At 41.1% G+C, this 20,901-nt stretch overlaps 1 pseudogene; it reads right to left on the bottom strand.

Moving 5' to 3' along the window:
* Window positions 1-671: 671 nt before the first annotated feature.
* The window catches only part of LOC109310337, a 45,545-nt pseudogene continuing 25,315 nt past the window's right edge, over window positions 672-20,901 (bottom strand).

Below are 20,901 nucleotides of genomic sequence, written 5' to 3'. Positions count from 1 at the left end.
CATTTCAACAGGCAGCATGGGACAATGCAGTGGGGGTGGAAATTAGAGCAACAAATGGAAAGACCTAGCTTAAAAATGGGGCACAAAATATAGAAGTTTAAAGCTGGTCACTTTAAACATCGAAATCTGGTCAGCAATACTCACTCCTTAGCTTCATACAAAACACTACACCATGCAAATTAAATATTACAAACTGTTCTGTATAAAATGGCACAGAGCCAGTATATACATCTTATTTACATCAAACAAAGCCAAAGGATCCTTTATGTCAATTAACATAAATCATCGTCTCTTAAAGGTTTCTTCCCCCAGAGCCCTGCATGTACATTTGTGAAGTTAGAGTCATGGTGAATATGTGCCCAAACACTACTGTACTTCTGTATAATACAAGATATAGAAGTTCTACCAAATACAACATCAGGCATCATAGCCTCTTAAAAACAATCAAGATTAGCAATTACATTTCATGGTTATGTGTTCCAAATACCATTATGTTCTAGCTCCTAAGGAGATCCAAGCTGGCAAATCATCAAAATTTGCTGTCACATTACAAACAACGCTGTGTAGAATTTCAAAGTTTTCATAAACTCATTGTGCCAGAGGTTAAAATCCATTGTGCTAAAGACATACTTATTCCCTGTATATGAAATGTTACTTCTTTCTGTGTGGTTTTATTCCATCTTCATGCAGTCTAAATTATCAGTTTGAGGTTTCTGACCTGTTAATGCTTCTATAATATTTTCCCTTTTCCTCCAAACCCTTATTCTATCCAAGGGATGATTTAGCCATCCTGGAAGGGGGAAAATAGTTTATAGTTAAAATAGTATTTACCCAGTCATGCCTCTTTTCTGCTCGCTTCCTGCTAAAGTATCATTCCCTGCTACTTAACTGCCCTCCTTAAACATAAGCTAAAGCTATTGCTAGGCAATAAATTAACAATAACATTGTTTCAACTGAATGGCAATAGGCAACTACAAAGTAACGTTAACTTCTCTGCCCTTCTTCCCTTACGCTCCCACATTCTTTTCTGCCATATGTCCCAGCGTTAGACATTTCATTGCTCTTTGAGAGCTTTTATTTTACCTGTTGTGATGCAAAAATAGGTTTCATGGGGTGCTACATGATGGATTCTGTGGTGTTTCCTTGGTAAAATGATGTGCAGATCTTGTAAAATTGTGACCCAGAGAGGCTGCCAGCCCAAAGTAGGAATGGGACCACTTATGAATTTGATTGGTCATTGTGACAAAAACACCTAGTGCAAACAGAAAGCACTCCCAAGCATGCATCTCAAATATAGACTCTGTAAAGAAAAAAACACCAACATACAAATTCAGTTTTGAAAGCAAAATGTGGATAAGGCAAGATTACGTCATTCTGTAGTAACACAGATACATTAATAAGAAACAGAACACTTTCAATTTCAACAGCTACTACTATTTGCTAATGAAACAGCACTTAAAATAGAAACCATGGGTTGTTTTCTCCCCGAACAGGTCTGTACCAGACACTGACAACCCTAAGCCCTCCTGAGACATTTAAGCTATTTTTGGATTTTGGGTTCTAAAACTATAATGAAATGCAGACAAAACCATACACTCAGCATTACAGCAATTTCAACCAATGCAATTAATGCTCCAAAGTGATTCCACGCTAAATACTGCTTATAATGACATTGTCATTGTGACAAAAAAGCGTGCCTTTCTTAAGAAAAATCTTGACAGTCCAACAAACTGAGAAGAAAAAGTTGAATGCTAAGGAAGACATAGGTCTTCTGGGGAGTGTTACATGTTGCAGGGGAGAATGGTTTCCATTTGCCTTAGGATCTGCTGAACCTCTACCTGCACATACAACAGGATTTTGCAATGGTGATACATTAAGGTCCTCAAATTCCAGTCTCCTCCTCTCCACACCTTGGCAGAGTGGAAGTGGGGCTAAGCATCAAGGACATGCGCAGTACAGAAATGTGGTACTGTGGTGCCTCCCCACAAGCATGCATGCACTTTTCCCAGCATTTTTCCACAATGCTGCTGTCTTACATTCCTCAGAAAGTATACCTCAGCCACTGATCTTCAGTCATGAAGACACTCCTCTCAAACAGCTTGAGAACTAACCCACAGCAGAGGGTTGGAGTCCAGAAAAAACTGCTTTTCATTGCCCACCCTCCCCAGTGTGCCCAGGGAGGACAAATGGACCATGCATACATACTAACTTTCACATACACTTAATTTCTTTCTCCCTTAAGCTACTCTGAACTAACCAAGAAGCATTTCCAAATTGTCTGGAGAAAACACAACCAAAACCCAACCTAAGTATTCATTCTGCCAATGCAAGCGTACACAAGACTAGAACAGGTCTTTACCTGTTTTCCCACATTTTCCCTTCTTAAACTTTTCAGTTGTTTACATGTTTATTGTCCCTATTTCATACTCCATAAGTTATTATTAAAAACTAATATTGAACACATTGTGATAGGACCGTGGTATATTTATCCCTTCACCTAGAACAGGAAATAAACATTTTGTATTTCTGATATCACTATAGAACTACTGACACTAATTATGACTACTTGACTTATTCAAAAAGAATACAATTCAGGGCTTGAAGACAGATCAGTCCGAATTACTTCTGGCAACAAAATAAAATAGCCCTAATATTTTTCTGCAAGTATATGCTGTGTGCAGATGATCTATCTTATAACCCTGGTTTACTGTTTTCATTCACAATGCCTAGCACACTTTAAGTATTATTGTGCAATAAAATCAGAAGCACTTTCTGTGGAAGTCTTAACACAGCACTGTTACCTACTAACTAATCTCTACCTCCCAGATAAGGAGACAGCATGATCTAGAATAGATTCTGTTGGTTTGTTTTGGGGTATTTTGGGAAAAGAATCCCATAAAAGTGAAAATTTAGCAAGAATTAAAATGAGTAAAAAGTGTTTTGTCAATTTGGTTATTGAGTCCAGAACAGTAATTTAATCTGATTTCTGCAATTTGTAGCAATTTAGTGAGCACTGGTAAGGTGAATCAGAGACTGAAAAGACTTCCTAGTCAGTGCATTTTAGGCACTTAATCTGTATTTAGTAAAGAGAGAGAGAGACAGAGAGAGATTTAATTTGCAAGCACCCAAGACAAGGTAAACTAAGAATGAGGAAATTTTTTTGTTATCACTATTAGATAGGACTATAAAATTAAAACATGATTAACTGTGATTATCTCCCATTAGTTAAGCCTTAAGTCTCCTAGAAAAGAGGTTTGAAGTCTTTTTGTAAATGCTTTCTGCCACTACAATAATATATCAGTTATTCTTTTGTATTACCACCAGATGGCAGTCAATTATAGCTGAATTAGTCTATCATTATACTATTTCATACTAACCTCAGACATTATTAATTTTCAAATATCCTATATTTGCACAATTTTCTTCATTCTTGCCTAATGAACAATCCTTATATTACCAGTATGACCATTTATGGAATGCTTATAATTATACCTTTTTCAAAACTATTTTTACATATTGTCCCCTAAGAGCAATTTGGTATTGGTATGGTAAACAGAAATATTGTTAAAAATCATAGTTCCAGTTGTATAAGTGGCTTCTACTTTCCTGAGATCTATAAACATGCAGTTTCATTGCATGGTATGAAATCACTGAATGCTCTTAAAAACATGCTCTTATGTCAGGGTTCATTCTGCCCTGGATGAACTGTAAGAACACAATGCTATGAAATTCTATTAATTGGAAACTGAAATTGATTGCAAGCAATCCAGAATTATTTTTGCTTTACAAAATACATTATTGACCTTAAAAAAATGAGTAAGTGAAAACCTCTTGCTGTACAGCTTGGAAATTCAGTAAGGGAAATGCCCTATTTTTATCACCTACTTTCTCTCTTTCTGGAGGCTTTCCTTGCTACATAATTTTTCACTCTTCCAGTTATACGTGAGCAATAATTCCCATAGAAAATAAACTAAGCTTTCATTTGAGCTACTCAAATTTCTCAAGACTAACTTGTGAGAGAAAGGGCATTAGCCCATTCTCTCAGTCCAGGCAAGTACTGCTGGGCACTCTGTGGTCCATGTCAATCAGCAACACACTGTGCTTAGGATCAGCAGCAGCAGGGACCCTCAAAAGCCTATTTGATAAGAAGGTGCCATAATGGCAGCCAAAAGCAGAAGATAAAAATAACAAAATGGGGGAAAACACTGTCTTTCATATACTCAGCCACAGTGATGGGAGGAGAAAGCTAAAATTAAGATGCATGTCTGTAAATCCATTCCATTATTAATAGTTTAGAGACATATTCAATTTTTTTTTAAATTGAATTTCTGTGACTTCAGCTTTGAAGACTCCAGGGGGCTTATCTGGCCTGGCTCCTGCAGAGGCTAATCCTGATTCTGCAGCAAAAAGCAACACATCTCGTTCCTAGAGCATCTCTGACTCAGGGGTTTGGCAGCACCCATTTGATTCACATAGTACCTACCACTGCAGTTCTCCATCAATATTTTCCTACAAATGTGATCACAAGGGCATCTTCTCAGACAGTGATTGACCTAGCGATTGATTAGTCTCCAAGATGCATTGGATTTTAAACAAATTCAGAATGTAGAAAGGAGTCCCTTTTTCTAACAACAGCAACATGCAGCGGTGGAAGTCAGCAGAACAGCAAAGCATTGGTAACACATGATAGTATATCCCAAGGGTTGTTGGGGCGGGGGCACTGCTTGGTTGGGGGAGGTGTGGGGGAAGAGCAAGGGGGGAAGGGGGAGAGGTTTGTTTGTTTTTTAATGGATATCTAAAGTTAGGCCCCTAAAATCCTTATTCAGCATTCTAAATATATGGTCGGAGCTCTAGGGACTGAGGTCGCTAGTTTAGACGTCCTTAAATAAAAATCTGCATCAGCAATGCTTCATAGCAGGGAATGCAATGTTTCCATAGCAGTTTAATTGCAGTATCATTCCAACATATTTCTACTACAGAAGTCTTGGGACACATACTACAAGTTAAGACAATACAATCTTTAGGGAGAGAATCTCAGTATTTCAGACCCGTTTTCCAATTATGTTTCCAAATGTTTTTATTAGCACTGATAGAGCCACTTGGTTTCTTACATCTTCATTTTTCATCCAGTCATGTAGATGGCCCTTCTGCCTGCTAAGCCAAAATGGAGGTATAGTACCTTTTTGGACAGCCACTTAAACTCAGCTCCTCTATTCTTATTCTATATGTCTGACTGCAGATTCACAGGTAGAGAGAAGGGGGCCTGGAGTTAGGAGAGAGCAGACCGACGAGAAGTTATCAGATAGAGGAGCCAGACAATGAAGCCAAACAAGTGGCATTAGCACCATGCAGTCCTAGACTAGATGACTTCTGGAAGTCCCTTTGAGACCTTCTCTAGGACTCTCCTTTGGCAACTGGCCTGTTAGAGTGGAGGTAAATAGAGGAGCAGAAGCAATAACAACAAAGAGGAGGTAACTGAGGACTTTAGATATTAAGGTGCAGGGGAAGAGAAAAAGAAAAAGAGGTGAGCATGATGGAGGATGATCACAGCTTCAGAGATGACAGGTAAGCATTTACTTTCAGATGAACAGGCACGCCAAATTCAGTCATCACAACTTTAAAATCTTCTTCATTCAGTTTTGATCTGTATTTTTATGTCTTTACATAAGTTTTTGCAACAGTGAATAACACATGGTTCTAACTTCTCCCACGAGGTCTAGAAAGAACACACAGATTATTTAATAGGGGAAAGGTATGCATTTGTTTCTTTCTAAAAAATTAGAATGTTAGTTTAATTATAATAAGGTGAAAAATCCTACATAAATTTCCAGCCAGAGGGATCCATTTCAATAATCTGTTTCTCACAGTAGGCAAGAAGAAATAGACAAAACTTCCTTGCTAAAATTGTTTTAGTGCTTGGTATTTTGGTATCACAATGAAGTTTGGAGCAAATAAGAGAACTTTCCCTGTGGTCAGCACAGTTGTATGGCAGTAACAAATAATAATCTATTTAGCAGATTGTATATGGTCCTAAAACAAAAACAAAAATACCAAGTATTTCTCTTTTTGCAAGTTTAAAGATGGATAAATTCAACCAGCCTGCCGACTGAGCTCATGTCTTAATTTATCCCTGATTTCAAGTATGCAACCATGAAAGGATATTGTATGCCAAAAAGAACCACATGCACATTCAATTCATTTTAAGTTTCCATTCCTTTTTTCTCTCAAGACAGTACCCACAGGAAAACAATACCTCGGGATTTCTGTTAGACCATTTAGTTAAAATCTAAATGAAAATAAGATCCAGTTTCACCCAAGGTCCCCCTCCTCCGAAATAAATGTACACTTAGTACTTATGACTCTCTAACCTAGTACTTTTGTGCGTCTCACCCAGACACCACAGTGAGTCTCAACCACTTCCATATACAAGCCATATAGAGCGTTGGAATTATAAGGTTCTGTGCCTCCCGTCTCACACCAGGATCCACAGGTTTGGTTTTAATCTACTCTTTCTTGGGCTTAATGGGAAAATACATCCACATTTTCTATGCTGCTCTACGTGCAAAGGGACTTAGAGTCCTGATGCATCTGGCCAGCTAGGCATGCCCAGATCACAACACGCCGTGTGGAAGTCATGGTGGGAAGAGGAGTTACTGAAGTATGTCTATGTACCGACTATCTGCTGCACCTAGAATGGCCCCATATTGAGGTGAGCAGCTTGGCAAAGGTTAAAATCAGCTTTAAAACGGTGGCAGCTTTAAATTACAGCCAGAATCCTAGAAATGTGAAAGGTGGTATAAAGACACCTTCACAACTGTGTCCTGCTGGCCTAGATTCTGTTCAGATCACAGGTTGAGCCATCACACTAAGCTCAGTTTTTTAATACTGAGTGAGCACCCAATAATGCTAGAATATCCAAAAACATGCTGTGTGCTTTGCAGAAATATACTAAAGGTGCAGCCCCTGCACTGAAGTGTTTATACATTAATTTCTGACAAGGGTGGGACAGGGGCCAAAGGGCTGACAATAACAGGATCACATAACTTCATTTTGGTACCTATATAGCTTGTGGTTCTGTAGCTTTTCCTTTTATGGGTAGAGACAGATGTAGCAATTGTATCACTATCAAAGGCTACTGATACAGGCTGTTGGGATGCAACTGTTAAGTCTGCATGATTCTGTAGCAATACAAAAGGGCTTCACCTCTAACCCTGTTTCAATCAGGGTTACAGTTAGGCTCATTTAACTCACTGATATCAATACAGGATCATGCACATGTAAACACAAAACATACAGGCATGTGCAGCAGTTCTCTCTCCCTCTAAGCAGCTACACATGTACATCTGTCCATATGCTAAAGCAGAAATGAGGAAAGCAAATGGGGATTCAGAAACAGTGACTTATGGAAAAAAAGGTGCAGGTGAGGAAAGAAATGGAAGTCAGGCAACAAAGGTAGTGTCACCCATGGAGCGGGCAAGAAAATGTGAAAGGTCAGAAGAAGGCCTGGGAATCACGGGGCATCACCTCAGAAACAGTGAGAACAAAATGTAGTAGAAACCAAAACTAAGAGAACAAAAGACAAATTGAAGAAGTCATAGTAGTAAAATCTTAAAAAGTCAAGTACTGAAATGTGGCATTTGTACTGAACACACTTGACTATCAACCCAAATGTCATAAAGTTTAACATTTTAGTTTGAACAGATGCTTAATTGTATTCACTTAATGAACCATCATAAACCAAGAAAGATTCCTGATTTGGTTGTAAGCAAGGTATTATACTGCATAATGGCAGAGATAAATAAAAACATTTCAACCTGATTATAGGAGGTGGTTCAGTGAACAAGGTACAACAGATATATAAGTAATGAGATAAGTTCCAAGCCCCTAAGGGCTCTATTACAAAAATAGATTTCTATTTAAAAATTAAGCACAAAATTTTGTGCAAGAGCAATGGGAGAGGGGGCAAAAATCTCAGCAACTTTCACCAAATGCCCCTGAGTTAAAGATTACATTCTCTGTTAAGCCCCTACAGAGACCAATAATAATAATAATAATAATATTGAAATACCACAAAGCATCAGAACAGTGTAGCTCATTAGTAGGGATTTGATTTTCTAATGACAAGGATTTCTTTTCTCTTCCACTCCATCCACCACACTGGAAAACATAAGAAGTAGGGATAAATTGGGTTGACTAAGGAACAGGAAATTCTACATTTGAAATTGAGCCTCATCTTACCATGGTGCACACACATTTATACTAAACATAGGAAATAATTATTTTGGGTATCAACAAAGGATTAAATATCCTTTGGAAGATTAAGCATTTGAATGCAAAGGTAAATGCTGCTGCTTTACTTATGCTTGTGAAATGTACTGGTCCCTTTTCCAGACTTTGGATTAACTCGGCAAACCAAATACAACATGAAAGGCATATTTTGATATTGCTATCATTATTGCTTACAGCACCATGGTGAAGTTACTGAGCATATATATATGGCCAATATTGTCTGCAGCTAGCTCTCCACACAGCATCAAGTGTCTAAAACAAAAGTATGGAAAGATATCATTACATTTCCTGAAGGAGGCAACCGGAACACCCTGATTGAACAAGGCACTGAAAAAAAAACAAAATTGCACACGCATACACCCACACTACATGCTATGAGGGTCTCCCATTATGGCCAATGTGACCTAAAGTGCTTAATGCCTTTTCAGAAAGGTTCAGCACTTTACAGGATCAAGCCTTTCTCAGAATTATCTGAATTCTGCTTTCAAAAGTACATTCTGAAGTACAAAGTTGGTGAAGATAACAGCAAATTGTTTAGATAAGCAGGGTCTCTCCCCAATTCAGATTACAGAAGTTATATTGTTGCAGTAGAAGTACAAACATGCTCTGAACAGTGGTGCAACATATTGTTTGAAGAAAAACAAATAGCCATATAGGCTATATTACAATTAGCCCTGTTATTTCTTATGTGCAATGCATATGGTACTGTACTAAACAAAATCCAGACAATGCCCATGTCAACACAATTGAATCTAGCCATTATAAAAGGCATAACTACCAAAGTAATATCATTCCACTTACTTTAATGTTATATAGCAGCATTTCCTGAAATCTTTTATTCCATTTTTTTTAAAGACGACAGCTATGAAATCATACTTTATCAAAATGCTATTGATCCACGTTTTTCCCCCCTTGAATGAGTTGTTAGTGGGAAATGAAGTGTCTGTTCAATCTAAAATACTCAAAAACTATATTTAAAGGTAACTTGTGACATGCACTTTAAGAAACGGTTACTCTGCATGTTTCCCAGCTTCTGGCTCCTTGATGCTCTCTGACATGCTGTAGGTGGCATCCAATCAGAGAGACTGCCACTGAGGGCCAGGGAGAAGGGCTGCAGTTTTTTTATTTTATATTCCAGCTAAGCACAGTGAATGTAAGGCAGTAAAGTGTGTATAGCACGAATAATGAGTTGTTCTAATTCACAGAAATTCATTTTTTTTGCCAATCACATACTGCTCCTTTTTCTACAGACCCACACTTTGAAAGTGCATTTTTATATGTGATTTACTTCCCTAGGGTGTAAAGCTTGCTAAAAATATTGCCTTTTCTTATTCTTTGATAGCAAATTATTTATGTTAAAGCAGAATCATTATTCTTGACACTGGAAATTTAAGATTTTTTTAAGTTAAGGTGATTTCAGAGATACATTTGAAACACAGAGCAAAGATCAATATTGTCAGCAGAGGCTGAGGCTTGAGCATGAGTCTTCTGAGCATAGAAGGGATATCAGGAGGCTTATTAAATGAGGGAAGCTATTCTGCAATTGGACAGGTCATTCCATTTCAAAGCATCAAGGAAAAACTGATTAGAACAACGAGGTTCCTGTAAGCAGTTATTCCACATAACCCTAAAGAAAATGAGCAAAAAATTGTGTGGTACAAAAACTCCAGTAGCAATTAAGACCATGAAAAAAAATATAAATGGGGGGGGGGGGAATCCTGACAACTGGCAGCAAGAGGTTAACTCTTTTTTTTCTTTTTAATCAGTAACTAGCTATGTCATCTTTCGGTTCAGTGCAAAATCTCCCCAGAGAAGCGCCTCCATTCTTTGAATGTCCATAAGGCAATTAGGTTTTACATTTTTAAAACTGAAGGGTTTTACAGGATGAGCCAATTTATATGTTTCCATAATAAGAAAAGACTCAGGGCTACTGAAGTATCTATTTCAAAATGGCTTAGGTGGTGCATTATTGAATCCTACAAAGCCAAGGGCCTTCCAGGTCCCAGAGTCTTTAACAATCATTTTGTGAAAACTACCTGGGCAGAATACAGAACAGCTTCATTTTTGGAAACCTGTAAAGCAGCCATTTGCTATTTGGAGTTCCTTGAACATGTGCAGTACAAAGCACTATAAATCAGAGGGTCACACTTGAACACAGGCAGCTTTGGATAGAAGGGTGCTGCAATAGCAGTGGGTGGTTAGGTTTCTTAGCTCCTGAGCTTTTTTATTGTCTTAATAATGCTGGTCAAGTCCCAATCATAAAAACAGTTGGGTGGATATAGCTGTGAGCAAAAATGGGTGAGAGCTTTCAAACTCGAATACTGTAACAGCTCTATCTACCAATTAAAGCCATTCGGTGAACAAATCTGATGATTAACTGGATATGTAATTAAGCCTTTATTATTAGTCTAATTGGATGGTTAGGGGAATTATTAAAGCTGTTAAGATTCTGTGTAGCAAGCTGGCTGTGCGGTACAGGCAATATGAAATTCAGCTCATTACTGGGTTTGAGTGGAAATTTGAGCCTGCTGCCTCCAAATCTTTCAGATCAAATTCAAACAAACAAACCTGAATCCTGGAACTTCAGCCCAGCTCAGTGTGTTGTGATGCCCCAACACAACTTAATATCAAGTGGCCACACAAACATTCAGCCTATGAGACAAAGCAAAAAGAAGGGCTCAGGAGCCCAAGTTCTCCAGTTCCAGGCACCGTGTTCTTGCAACATAGGCTAGGTACAGATGTTACACTTAATGCACTTCAAGTGTGCAGAAACTGTTTTATGAATAGATGTTCATGGCACAAAAAGCACTTAAAAATGGTGGATCTACGTTAACTCTGGATGGGTGTGTACTAATGTAAAGTGTTTTGTTAGAGCACTTTATTGAACATCTGTGCCAGATCCCATCAAGGGTTAACTTAGAGCATGATTGCCGCCATCCCAGGTGGTACTGTGCAGGGCTGAACTCCAGCCTCACGCAGAGCTTGTTTGCTCTGCCCAAGTGTGGAGTCAGCCCTACGCCCTCAGCTTCCACTGGGCTGAGTCAGTGATGGCCTCTGATGCCAGCCCCACATACAGCCAGGGAGGGAATAGAGAGAGAAGAGCAGGTTTTCTGTGCTCCAGTCCCACGGCATACCACAATCCAACCAGGGAAAGGGGAGGGAGGGAGGCTGCAGGGGAAGGGCTCTGGAGGGGAGGGCCCTTGCAGCAGCTGCCCTGCCTACCAAACAGCAAACATCTGATCAGTTGGCTCCTGCTCTAATTTATTGCACTGTAAGTAAAGCGCGGTAAGATAGAAAAGTTCCACCAGGGGCTTTTTGAACATCTGTACTTAACTAAAGTGATTTGGTCAGGAAAGCAGCAGCCTGTACTACAGAAGTTCATCCATGACCTGCAGAATGGAGGGTAGGCCACTTTCCAAAAGTACTCCCAACCTAACTGTAGAAGGCCAAAAGAGGGGAAGGAGAATTGGTTTACATTCTCCAGGCTTGCTAAATTGCATGGCACCAGCAAAACCTGAACTTTCCCAGGCTTGTTTACCCCACAGTCTGTTGGTCAGTACTCCACTTGCACTGTGCCTGAGATTGGCCACTGTTCATCCAGTGCATTTCAGCACAGACACCATGATACAAAAATAGACTGGGTACTAGTGAAACATCTTTCCTCCACATACTTTCAGCTGCCACAGCAGATGAAAAAAGAAGCCGCACTTTGGGGGAAAAAAATCTTTATACCCAGACAGTGGTGAACATTTGATTTCCCATCTCTTACTTTGAGCAGAGGAAAATACTACTACTGGGATGAGTGGAGAATTCCAATTTGGAAACATCAGAAGTTTGTCCTGGTAAAATGACCACATGAGGTGCAAGGCAGTAGAGAACCAGTCCCTTGGCACTAACAAGCATTACTCATCCCTCTCCTTGTCCATCAAAATAAATGAATAAATAAACCTACCTGGCATTTGCAAGAGAAATGTATACACCATACAAGCCAATGGAATTACAGTTATCAATTATCTCCATTGGTCTCAATGAAGTCACGTCCAGTTATTGTTGTTGAATCAATATGATGCTCTCTCGATGACCTGATAAATGTCTGGCAGTGCGGAAAAACAACACTTGAATTATTTTTGCAAAATTCCTATAGACTTTCCCCCCACATTTGTGCTTTCAGTCTGAACATGTAATCTATCTTCCTACTCTTCCAAAAACTGTGAATTAAGCAAAAGTTCCCAAAGTGTCATTTTATCAAACAAGTGTAGCTTGAGAATTTCCTGAACACACCATGTTCACTGTGAACTTAAAAACCATGGATTGCAGGTAGAGTAGCTGAGTTAGGAGTCAAGAATATACATTCCCCCCTCCCTTTTCCCAATTTACATGCCCAGCCTCAACCTAGCAAACCTAACAATGGATACACAAAGCAGAGGTCATGTGACATGATGCTAATAGCCTCAAGCATTAATAGAGCAGGTGTACAACAAAAACCTGAAGGATACAATAGGCTACCTGTTAAACAATCACCTCTAATTCTGTGTCTGCAATCAATGTCAGAGGAGAAAATCAGTGCTAATTACTGTTACACAAGCAAAAAGAGAAGCAGCCACAAATTATCAATGACGCTACAGCAAAATAGTGCACATTTCTGCATTCCCTGAAAGAGCTGGTTGTAGATCTGGTATTGTTCAGCATTCATTAACACTCTGGATGATAGCAAAAATTTAACAGACAAATCAGCAAATTATACAAAGGTAAAAAACTTGCAGAAAAAACACAAAGGTTTGTGGGTTTGGTCAGATCAGCGTTCTACCATTCCTATGTGAGAGACCAGTATCACTGACAAACAATATTTTGGTGAGAATTTGATACAGAAACAATTTCTTAACTTGTACCCACTTAATTAATCATTTTCTGTGGATACCTTCTGTTCAGACAAGACATCAAACCCAATATTGCAGCCATCTGAAAACAAAATATGAAATATCATTATTTCAGAAGGCTGTAAGAAATTTATGCTGCTACAGTTGCAGCATTCTTTGGTTAGCTTATTGTAACTGTACAACTGAGGAAACACTTCTGAAATGCTTACTTTGCCAATCAGGCTTTCTTTCCTTTGTTTTTTTACACATTCAAATTATTTTTACAAAAGATCCTAAGTTTCTTGCTAGAAGGTTTCTTAGCTGTCATGCTAAGAAAATAAACATGTGAGATAAAAGCAATCATGTAAAAATAACACCTGGCTTCCTTCATCTATAAAATGTAAAGGATCACTTACACAAAGACCTAAAAAAGCAACAGGTTTATATACAAAATAATTTACTATCACTCTGTCTACAGCCACAACAGTTTTTGTAGTTTCACAACCAGAAGGAAGAAATTCATTAGAGAAATAAGAATATGAGAAAAAGGCCTTGGTAGAAAAAACATGAAAAGCAAGTTGAACATGCTACAACTATGAAAATGCAAAGTTTAAGTATGTTTTCAACAAAGTCTTAACCAACATCATCCCTCAAACCCCAATCTCATACCGATGTTCAGAAATAAGTAATACTAAGGTCTTCATAGAACTGAACTGATCTTTTTTTAAAAAAATACTACCAACCACCTGGTACATGTTTAGGGCTGACTGTAGAACAAAAAAAACCCAATAAAAACTACCATGAAAACAAAGATAAATTCAAAAGGGAGATTTAATTTGTGCTTGAAGGAATTTATTTTCCTGGAAATAAATCACTGGAAGTTGCCCTGATTGTTACTGTTCATTCAATTTACTAGTTTTAGTTATTACTCTTTATTATTATTATTAATATTATTATTATTATTCATAAAACATGTTGAAGTTTGTATAAAAGCTAGTAAGAGATCTACATGAGAATCATTGCCACCAAGTACATAGTACTCAATGCATAGAGCTTTCCAAACTAAGACTTTTTCAGTTACTATTAGACTCCAATAGAAAGACAGCAGGTTGACAAAAGCTGTTCATTAGTTTTCAAGGCCCCAGTTCAACAGCTGACTGTGCACATGTGCAGCAATGCACCTGTATGAACCCCCAACAGCAACAGTGCTCTGGGAAGGCAGACTGATGAATCTGCATGCAGTCAATTGCAAGAACGGAGCCTTTGACAGCTGGTAAGGAAAAAAAAAAAGTATCTGTTGAATGAAAGGCTCAGTTTTACATTTTGATGACAACTTTATCATCTCCCAGAAAAAAAGATCAACGTTCCAGGAGATGAAGATCAATTTAAAGAGTGCTATGTATCTTCACAAGATGGCACATAACTTCAGGAAAAAGAAAACTATTCTAAGATTCTTGGAAAAAAGAAATACCACTGGTTTAAAGATGACATTGCAACTTGCAAAATATCTTGTAACATTTCTCAGGAGAAAGAGGAATCAAAGCTGCTATTTTGCTACTTTTTTCCCCTATGAAAAAAGGATGAAGACTTGTCATTCATCAAAGTTGGCTGCTTTAAACTAAAGGAAAAAAGAAAAGAAAAAAATAGAAAGAGAAAAAGAAAAAACCCATCCTGGAGCATTTCAAAGATTTGGATTTTTTTCCAATATCATCAGGCATCAGATTTATAGTACTATAAATCTGATGCCTGGTGATATTGGAAAAAATTCCAAAATACGTATGCATAATGATAGAAGCAAATAGTCAAGATACTTTCACAGAAATGGAACTGCAATATGTGTCCAAATCAGAGAGAAATTCCACGCTTGCAGAGCAAATAGATACACTGCACATATAGTAAGATGTATACTTTCAGCTGGACCCAAGAGAAAGATTTTTAAATGGTGCTTCAGTCATCAGTATCTACAAGTTACTTAACAGTACTGGCATATTGCTGCTCCTTTAATGTCACCGACTTTGAACAGTGATAAATCTAAAACAGGAATGCTCGAGCCCTGGTGGCACCACTCCCCTGCTGTTGTATTTCTGGACCTGTGGGGAGCCCTGAGCACAGTGTGCTAGATCAAGCACTCAGTACCAGCATGCAGGGCTGGATGGGGGCAGCAGTGGGCCCCAGGAGCCAATCCCAGTGTGCGCCCAGGAAGGAGCAGTACTAGGGCCCGAGTCCCAATTCTGACCTGTGAGGTATGGAGGGGTGGTGCCAAGGCCCAGGGCCCAGACCTAGCACGCAGGGTTTCATCTGACCTGCAGACTAGCTGTACGGCACTCATCAGACCCACAGGGCCAAAAGTTTGAGTACCACTTCTCTAAAAGTCATGTTCCTATGGGAAATTAAATTTTAAAGTCATTTTAAAAGATACCATTTTAGGGCAAAAAAAGTACAGCTTCTTCCTCCAAATTATTCAAGGTTCTTTAACAAAAACTCCACAATTAACTGAAACTACTGCCAGGCAGCAAATACTGCCCTTAAAATGTCTCTATAGGTGCCAGCTCATTAGCTAAGACAACAAACATCAAACTAAGCCTGGCTAGTACTTGGATGGGAGACTGCCTGAGAATCCCAGGTGCCATAGGCAGCCCATGCCTTTTTAGCTGGGATAATATAGTTGATATAGTTGGGGATGGTCCTGCTTTGAGCAGGGGGTTGGACTAGATGACCTCTTGAGGTCCAAACCTAATTTTAGGTAATTTTATTATTTTTATTTGACAATTGTTGCATGTGTTTTCATAACAAGCATTCTTATATAGATATAGATGTTTAACTACCACATGGATCTGCTAAATATCAGAAAATTCATGAGTAGTTTCTTCCTCTCATTGATATTTGATAACCACTTCCTATTTTTAATAAGCTCAAAAAAAAAATCACAGAATCATTGAAAATTAATGCTATACCTCAGGAAGTCATCTAGTCCAACCCCCTGCTCAAAGCAGGACATTCCCTAACTATGTTATTCATTTCAAATCTGGGATGAAATCTTCAGATGGAGACAGTGTCATGAAACAGAGAGAGAGAGGGAGAATGACAGGTTTTTTAAATCTATTCAGAGTCATTTATCCTAATCTTTTTTGATGATTACGTACTGTTACGGTTGTCCAAGGCATTCATAAATACATTTTTCCAGCCACAAGTGTGGGAAAGAGTGCTGCCAAACTGGCAAGCATGGAACATAGTATAAAAAAAGTAAAACTGCACATTTATCACCATTAAGAGATTCAGTGGAAAGTAACTTCAGATTCTCACATGCAAGGTTCAACGGATTCATATGCATAACACCTACAAGCCTACAAGTGTCACACCTACAAGTTACATCTTTTCAACTCTGCACCATTCTGTACTGGTACACATAACTTTGTGGTTTTTCTTAGTAACAGCCAGAGATTCTAGTTTTCTCTGTTTAAAAATCATAAATTCTCTGAATTTTAAAAAAAACCTATAACATTCTCTGATTAAAAAACCCAAAATCTATGTTTTTCAGTGATGAATATGAAATGCCACTAGATATATAGGTATCAGTTGAACACAGTGTTTTATTGTTATATTTACAATTTTAAAGCAATCTGGAAACCTACCAGTGTCTCAATCATTATCTATATAAATCATTATCTACATATATATAAAGAGCTTTGTCTGTGTGTCTGTCTATCTCTTGGGGTGTGTGGCTCCTGGCGGGGCATGGCTCCAACCAGTGCTGCATCAAGAATGATGGGCAGGCCAGGCAGACATGGAGCAGGGGGGGAGGGCAGGTGGTGTGGGGCTGGATGTGGAGCCAGGGGGCACGAAGAGGGGGCTGGCATGCAGCCAGATGCGGAGCAGCAGCAGCATGAGGTGGTGGGTGGTGGCGGCAGTGACCACGTGCAAGCTTCCCTCCCTCCACTCCTGGGAGGCAGTGGCAGCATGGGATGGTGAGTGGCAACGCTTCATCCCTGCCACCCCCTGCCCCACCATCATTCCTGACAGACAATTCAATAGTAATAAAATAAATTCTAAATACCTATATATTTTGGCATTCTGTCTAGGCTGCAGCCCTGCGCCCCACTGTGAGTGCAGAAATTTGGAAGGGTATGTGCCCCATCCACTCCCCCAAGTGATGTCTGTGCCCCTCCCATTCCACCTATGCCAACCCCAAAGTCTAACACGGAGAGAGCTGCAGGAGCTACTCTCCACCACAGTGCCTGGCTGCCATGTGCATCTGCATTTTGCCATGTTTTTCCCACAGCAACAATGGTTATTTTACATGTGGTAACCCTGGGCATGACACTACCCATGCCTTCACCTGAATAGTGGGATCCTGAAGTACCCAGTAGCCAGTGGCCATGCCCAGCTCACTGGGTAGCTGCTGGAGGGTCCCCAAACAGAGAACCTCCCCTTACAATCAAACAACCTTGCAGACCATTATAAAACTATTTACAGGATTTAATTATTTACAAGGTAATATATGCAATAGTGCAAATGTTACACTGCATGACCTGGTGATGGTGACTTAAGGGTTACTGCTTCCTGGATACACATTACACTAGGGGAAGGTATAAAAATTACCCACAATAAATAAGGAACCAATACATAATACACTGATACTCCAACTAATAAACTATCAAGAACTTATTCACACATTCTATAACTTATACACTGTGTACTGAGGACCTTGTGTGCACTGCCCCTGGTGGGGTGTCTAACGGAGCACAGCTCTCTGTCTGTGTCTCTGGCACAGGAGTTGTGGGAGGTCCTTGGTGCTGGCATCCCTTGCACGAGCTCCATGGGTCTCAGGGCAGCAGTGGCAGTGGCTCCTCCCCTGCAGGCCCTGCAAGACAGCTGATTCCTGCCCAGACCCCTTCCCTGCCTCAGCAGGGAGCAGTATTTGAGCGGCAGGTTGTAGCAGTTTCCTCTGCCCAGCACAGCCTCCAGCACCTGGCAAATGCAGCGCTTCCCTGGGCCCTACCTGTTCCAGGACTTCTGGTGACTGGAGCAATCCCTGCCCCTGTAGCCCAGGGCTCCCTCCAGCACCTGAGCCTGCCCCTCCCCGGGGCCTTCTCACTTATGGGGAAACACCTGCAGTCTCCAGCAGTCTGCCCCTGGCCCTGCATCCCCCTCCCCTGCTGTGTTTGCCCAGCCACACAGGAGCTTGCAGGAAGGTCTTCCCAGGCTTGGAGTCTCCTCACAGGCAGCTTCTCTCGTCTTGCCCCAGCAGGGCTCCAAGGGGAAGGGAGGAAGAATGGGCACAGTGCAGCACTGTCAGTGAAGCCTCTGCTGCTACTTCTGCAAGGCTCTGCCAGGGGCTTTCGGAGGGGCAGTCATAGGAAGATCCCTTCTCTGGTCTCCAGCCTGTATCCCACCCCCTCTCTCTCCTTTGTTCCCCCCCTCCCCGTGAAAACTGCTCCTCTCTTTTAACCAAGCTTCTCAGCCAATCCCAGGCCAGGGGTCTTCCCAGGCTTTTGCTAACGTCTCTCCTTCAAACCAGGTTCACTCACTCTCAGCACATACGGTATCCCTTCTGGGACAAACTCTGTCTCATCATGCTCTTCCCTCTGCAGGGCAGCCCTTCCTATTCCTTCAGGTGGGTCCATTTGTAATGCTGCTACAAATGTTTCTCTGTCCAAAGATACTGTACAAGCACCCATCACTGTACTATTTTCCTACAGAGGACCCAGGACACTTAAATAACAACAGCTTTGCACCACAGGATGTACCTGATGCACAAAGAGATTACAATGTTCTATTTTAAAGAACTCTGGCATGTTACAGTAAGAACTCTGGCTACGTCATTGTGGCAGGGCATGGGTTGTGCCTGCCACTTTAAGGGCCTGGAGCTAACAGCCGCCAGGTGCCTGATGAGGGCAGCCATTTTGGATCTGGGGCTGCCCCTATAAACAGGGCAGTTCTACTGTTGGAGGCCAGGCAACAACATTACCTGGCTGCTGATATCATCTGGAGGAAAGGGAGGAGCTGTAGGGGATGGTAGGAGGCTCCTGGTCCTGGGCATGACCTAAAACTGCACCCTGCCGGGAGTGGGTAGCCCGGTGGGGCTCTCAGTGGTGCAGGAGCCCCCAGGAAATACCAGGCCAGTTACCACCCCAGTGAAAGGTGGGTCGGGGTGCCTTAACCCCTAGCCCCCACAACCGGGTAGGTTACCACTTTGCTGGAGAGTTGGGAAGGTGGACCCCAGGGAGAAAGAGTAAGGCCATAGACTCAGGCCTGTCTGAACTTCCCCTGACTGGTCCATGCTGGGGCGAGGACCAGAAGGGTTGAAGGGCCGGGGGCCCACCGTGAGGAACACCCAAGAGCTGAGGGCCTGGGGTTCTGACTGGCCTGGAGGTGGGCCAGGGCTAGTAGCCAAAGGTCCTGGTGGGGGGATCACACCCAAAGGGGAATCAGTTCAGGGAGCTATGCTGCCCAGTATGAAGGTGGATGAGATCACCTGAGAGGAATCCAGGAGGGGTTCAATTAGGAGGATTCTGGGGCCCAGTGTGGGGGCCGGTGATTTGTGATAACACCCAGATTTCATCTGCGAGGCTTGGGTTGCAGTGTAGGGTAGGCATAGAGCCACAGATAGTGCCCCCTGGCATCGGGGCATGAAATGGGCAGCCTCCCGCCTAGTTATATCTTTAACTAATTAATTAGTTACAAGGCGTGGCAGACAGGCGAGAAGGCAGGTGGTTAGCCCAGGAACAGGTGGGCAGGCCACAGTTGGATCAGCCCTGAGCAGGCCCCCTGTTACAGTCATGTATAAAAAATGCAATATATAGAGCATGGCATATGAAGCGCCAGAGCATGGCACATGAAGCCATTTTGCTTGACATGCCAAAGCCAGCCTCAGCTCTGGGCAGGCCCCTGCCACCGGCCACAGAGCGTGGGCTGTTTGTCTTTGGCAAGCAGCAAGGGCCTGCCCAGAGCCTCAGCTGCTTATAGCAGACAGCTGCAAGGCTGCAAGTAGGAGCCCCCGCCTGGTTTGTTTCTGGGGTGGCTGCATGCGCACCTCAGGAAGCATGGCGGGGAAGGTGCTGGGGCTGCGCTGCCACAACAAGAATCAGACCCATCATGGCACCCCCACCATGCCAACATCTTCCAAGTCAAGTTTGCATTTTTTTGGCACTGAGCCCATCAAAAAAAATAATTCTGAAAAAAGTCTTTTGAAAAGAATGTTCCTCTCTGATTACTCTTGCTGTGAAAATATAAGAAAGTGTTGTAGGAAGGTCTTACATTACTGAGAGATTATGGCATTATGTGATCTTCCTATTTGGTATGTCACAGGCAAGGAACTTTCAATAAAACCAGCAAATTTAATTGGAGAAACATAACCATAATAAGAAAGTAAATTGATATTAGGGTACTTGCCTATCCAAATCTCCATAATTTTTACGCTAAGAAAGTCCTCTTCTCTCAGATCCATTTCTGTACTAACAGGAAATATTCAATTAAGCACCCATCAGTTACCCTAAAGCAATACATTCCGAAAAGTTTTCTTTAATGATGACAGCACTGATGTTAAATCTTTGCAAGACAAGGAAATACCAATACAATTTTAAATATCCCTTCATCTTGTTGGTGTCACTGGGCATAACCCTAGGTAACTCAGAGGGATGGAAGACCACGAGTGTTGATGAAGCCCCTCTGCTCTAGGCCCAGGTGAGCCAGGGCCCCCCCCTTGCCCAACCTTTGTAACCCTTTCTTTGGCTCCTGTAATCTCATCCTTCTGGAA

This window comes from Crocodylus porosus, unplaced genomic scaffold (genome assembly GCF_001723895.1).
Source record: "Crocodylus porosus isolate Cpor-Errol unplaced genomic scaffold, CroPor_comp1, whole genome shotgun sequence".
Classification (NCBI taxonomy): domain Eukaryota; kingdom Metazoa; phylum Chordata; order Crocodylia; family Crocodylidae; genus Crocodylus; species Crocodylus porosus.
This window is presented reverse-complemented; position numbering and strand designations above follow the sequence as displayed.